The following is a 4,808-nucleotide window of genomic DNA, read 5'->3' as shown; positions in this document are numbered from 1 at the left end:
TCATCTTCTCTTTTTCCCGGAGTTCCAAGCTCTAATTATCACGGAGATCCATCTAAATCATTACAAGGTTTCACCTTGTGTTTTCAACTTCTTTTTCCTTCCATTGGATCATCTTTTTGTTACCGGAGTTCTTCATGGAGGTTCTACATGATGGTTCATCAAGGATTTAATTCCCTTCTCAAAGTTTTCATCGAGATTCTTTCCTAAGGAGCAAAAGCTTTCTTTATATGGTAATCCAGAGTGCAATTCTTTCTACCATATTTTGGAGGTGGTATTATGTCATTCTTGATAATTTGAGTTCATGTTCCATGATTCACATGTTGTTAAGAATGAGTTATTTTTAAATCCATCAACCTCGTTGTTGGAGTTATCTTGTGCCATTCTTTCAATAGTTCCGGAGGCAGTGTGTTGTTGATTTCATCAAGTAACATCCCATCTTCTCAAGTTCATGTTCTATTCCTTCCATGTTCAACCGGAGTACTGCCCGAATTCTTCCCCTCTCATCTTGTTTTAACCGGAGTGGTTTCGAATTCTATCTTGTCCATTAAACTCTTGATTCATGTCTTCGCAACCTTCAAGTTCTCGTAATGTTCCTTGTTCTTTTTTTTTCTAACGAATTGTTTGCAATCTCGTTCTTCTCAGTTGTGCTCTTTCTTTTAAATTGCTCAACCTCTCAAGGTTCGTGGTTTCACTCATTGGTCGAAGAAGCAACTTAGTTTTACCGTTTCTCTTCCTTTTCCGTTTTCCCTCCGGTGCCATCCTAGATCTCGGGACGAGATCCTCTTGTAGTGGTGGAGTGTTGTAACGCCCCGAGACCGACGCTCCAGAAGACTTCCAGCTATTCCGAGTTTCGTCGTGTGATTTGTTTTATTTGTTGCATTCATCCTTGCATCATGTGCATTGCATCATGTCATCATGCCATCATATCATTAATTTTTTAAAACCTCAACTAAATAAATCGTATGGATTTTTTTCGATCCATTTAAATCGAGGGAATTCACTCGTGATTTCTCTTTATAACATATTAAAGCCTCTCAATATTATTAGGGAGCTATAATAAAATATTCCATTTTTGGAATTCACTATAACACACTTGCAAAATATCCCATGCCGTTGTTATCTGAATTCTTGTTCTCCAACCTTGCCAATAATTATTTCATCATTTTCCGGAGCTCCACCAAAAATCCGAACATTTTTGGACCTTCCCAAACCTCACTTCCTATTCAAATCATTTGAATTTAAATCAAATGAGTTTGAGTTTAAACTTTCGGTCATGCCCACTTCTATTTTTCTTGGATCAAGCTCATTTTTATGAGTCCGGGAAAATTGTCCGCATGCACATATTCTTTCCCTAACCCTTTCTTTCTTTCCTTCTCTCTAATTCTTTTCTGTTAAGGAAAATATAAGAGATTTAGAGAGAGAGAGAGAGAGCAGCTCACCCAGACCCCCCCTGTTCCCCCTCTGCCCACCAAGACCCAACAACAGTAGCTGCCAGGCCGGCCCATTTGCGTCTTGGCCCAGCCGCGCCCTTTAACCCTAGCCCGACCATCCTCCCGATCCATCTACTCCTCGTTCCCCTCGTTTGCGCCGCCAGGAAGAACCTGCGCCCGATCCCCTCGCCTCCCTCCTCCTCGATCGGGCCCTGCCCCATCCTCTCCGCCGCGCCCCTCCTCCCTCCGCTGCGCGCGAGGCCGTCCATCCTCGTCGCCCCGCTGCATCGCCTGACGCCGCTCCGCGTCTCGCCTCCTCCGTCAGCTTTCCCTGCTTCGAGCAGCAGCTCGGGAACGAGCAACCCCGCCGGCCTGCCAGGCCACCGGGGCTCCCTCCGCCGTCGAGCAGCCCAGCAGATGAGCCCCGCGCCATCCTTCCCTCCCTGCGCCAAGTCCGGCCGCCGTGCTGCCATGCTCTGTGTCGCCCCTCCGTCGTCCGCTTCCGGCGCCTCCGACCCTCCTCTGCATCGTCTCCCCGTCACCATGGCCCGACGCCCACGCCTCTGCTGCTTCATTGCCCTCCTACGCCTCCCGTGAACCCGCCTGCCTCCTTGACCTCCAGGCCACCCCGTCGCGCCCTTCTCCTTGCTGAGGCAGCCACCGGCGCCCCAAGCGCATGCCATGCCATGGCCTCTGCCTCTTTTTTGGCCGACCCGTTATTGCCGTGCACAACCTCTGCCGTGCCCTGTGTGCGTGCTCTCCGCTGCTCTTGAAGATCGAAACCCGAGGCCTTTGGTGTTGTTCTGGATTTCGCCAAGACCGGACCCGTCAAGTACCCTTCGGATTCGTCAAGACTCTCATGTACAACTACACTCGGTGATGCGACAAGTACCTCTCTCGACGACCCTGGACGACTACAAAAACGTGTACCACTACCGTCGACCCTCGAAGACCCCGTGGACCCCGAACATCTACGGATCATGAACACCTACTTCCACTACGAGATGTACCTCTACCGATGCCGCGAACGACTACTTCCACGACGTCCCGTGAACGCCTACTTCCTCTACATCGTACCGAACTCGTTCCGCCCCGAAAATACACGCTTCAAAGGTATAACCAACGAGACGATCACCCGTGGACCGAGTGTGTGTGTTGTATGAGATGCACCCTATGTTTGCATCGTGCCCGTTTGCTTCATGCACGTTCCTCCTTGTTCGTCGTGCCGATGAACCGTGGGAACCCGGTAACCGGGATCACCCCACCATCTCTAGCATGTTCCGCACATCCGCACGCCTCCTTTTGCACCAGTATCTCCGTGAGCTACCGGAACCGATATGTTGCCGTGGCATCATTTACGGATATGTTGTCGTGGCATCATTTTCGGATATGTTGCCGCGGCACCATTTTTGTTTCGCCGCCGTGGCACCCTTTTGTTCCACCATGGTGACCAAATGCTTCATAACATGCTCATGTCAACATTTTCATAAAATTGCATAAAACTTGTATATGTCATCCGCATCATGATAACAACATTTAAAATGCTTAAAATTGGTGTTGCTTTAAATTGCTAAATGCATACGGGGATTTACCGGATTTGTTGTTTTTATATCCGGCCCCATTTAAATTGTTTAGATGGTATTGTTAGTTTAATTATGCTTCACCTCTTGCCATGTTTAACAACAGTTAATATTGTTGGGTAGCTTAAACGAGAGATAACTAAATAATTGATGTGGTGTTTCGTCAACATGCACCTCGTTGCATATTGAGCTCCACTTAACTTGTAGTATTGTTTGTTGCACTTTGCCATGCCATGCCTCATTAAACCGGACATGCATCATACTTGTTTGTGCATCATGACTTGTTTATGCTTGTGTGTTTACTATGTTGTTTGTTTCTTTCTGGTTTGCTTCTCTCGTTAGCTTCGGTTTCGCTCCGGAGTTGTGAGGATTCGTTCGACGTCCGTTTGTCTTCTTCATGGACTCGTTCTTCTTCCTTGCGGGATTTCAGGCAAGATGATCATACCCTCGAAATCACTACTATCTTTGCTATGCTAGTTTGCTCGCTCTTTTGCCATGCCAATGCTACGATGCCTACCATTTGCTTGTCAGCCTCCCAAATTGCCATGTCAAACCTCTAACCCACCATGTCCTAGCAAACCGTTGATTGGCTATGTTACCGCTTTGCTTAGCCCCTCTTATAGCGTTGTTAGTTGCAGGTGAAGATTGAAGTTTGTTCCTTGTTGGAACATGGAGATGCCGTTCCTTGTTGGGACATTTATTTACTTGTTGGGATATCACAATATATCTTATCTAATTAATGCATCTATATACTTGGTAAAGGGTGGAAGGCTCGGCCTTATGCCTGGTGTTTTGTTCCACTCTTGCCGCCCTAGTTTCCGTCATATCGGTGTTATGTTCCCGGATTTTGCGTTCCTTACACGGTTGGGCTATAATGGGAACCCCTTGACAGTTCGCCTTAAGTAAAGCTCTTCCAGCAATGCCCAACATTGGTTTTACCATTTGCGCTAACAACCTACCACCTTCCCTTGGGTTCTGCAGACTCAAGGGTCATCTTTATTCTAACCCCCCCCCCCCCTGGGCCAGTGCTCCTCTGAGTGTTGGTCCGAACTAGAGCCCTGTGCAGCGCCCCCTCGGGGAAACTCGAGGTTTGGTTTTAGTTGTACGGATTGCTCATCTGAGTGTGCCCTGAGAAAGAGATATGTGCAGCTCCTATCGGGATTTGTCGGCACATTCGGCCGGTGTTGCTGGTTTAGTTTTACCCTGTCGAAATGTCTTGTTGTACCGGGATACCGAGTCTGATCGGAACATCTCGGGTGGAGGTCTATTCCTTCGTTGACCGTGAGAGCTTGTCATGGGCTAAGTTGGGACACCCCTGCAGGGTATTATCTTTCGAAAGCCGTGCCCGCGGTTATGGGCAGATGGGAATTTGTTAACGTCCGGTTGTAGAAAACCCGAAGTTGACCTTAATTAAAATACATCAACCGTGTGTGTAACCGTGATGGTCTCTTCTCGGCGGAGTCCGGGAAGTGAACACGGTGTTGGAGTTATGCTTGACGTAGGTTGCTATAGGATCACTTCTTGATCATACTCTTATCGACCGTGCTTTGCCTTCTCTTCTCGCTCTCATTTGCGTATGTTAGCCACCATATATGCTAGTCGCTTGCTGCAGCTCCACCTCATTACTCCATCCTTCCTATAAGCTTAAATAGTCTTGATCTCGCGGGTGCGAGATTGCTGAGTCCCCGTGGCTCACAGATACTTCCACAACCAGTTTGCAGGTGCCTATGTTACCGTGTAGATGACGCAACCAAGCTCAAGGAGGAGCTCGATGAAGATCTTGCCCTTTGCGTTGTTT

Source organism: Triticum aestivum, chromosome 4A, assembly GCF_018294505.1.
Source record: "Triticum aestivum cultivar Chinese Spring chromosome 4A, IWGSC CS RefSeq v2.1, whole genome shotgun sequence".
Classification (NCBI taxonomy): Eukaryota; Viridiplantae; Streptophyta; class Magnoliopsida; order Poales; family Poaceae; genus Triticum; species Triticum aestivum.
Note: the sequence above shows the minus strand (reverse complement) of the source record.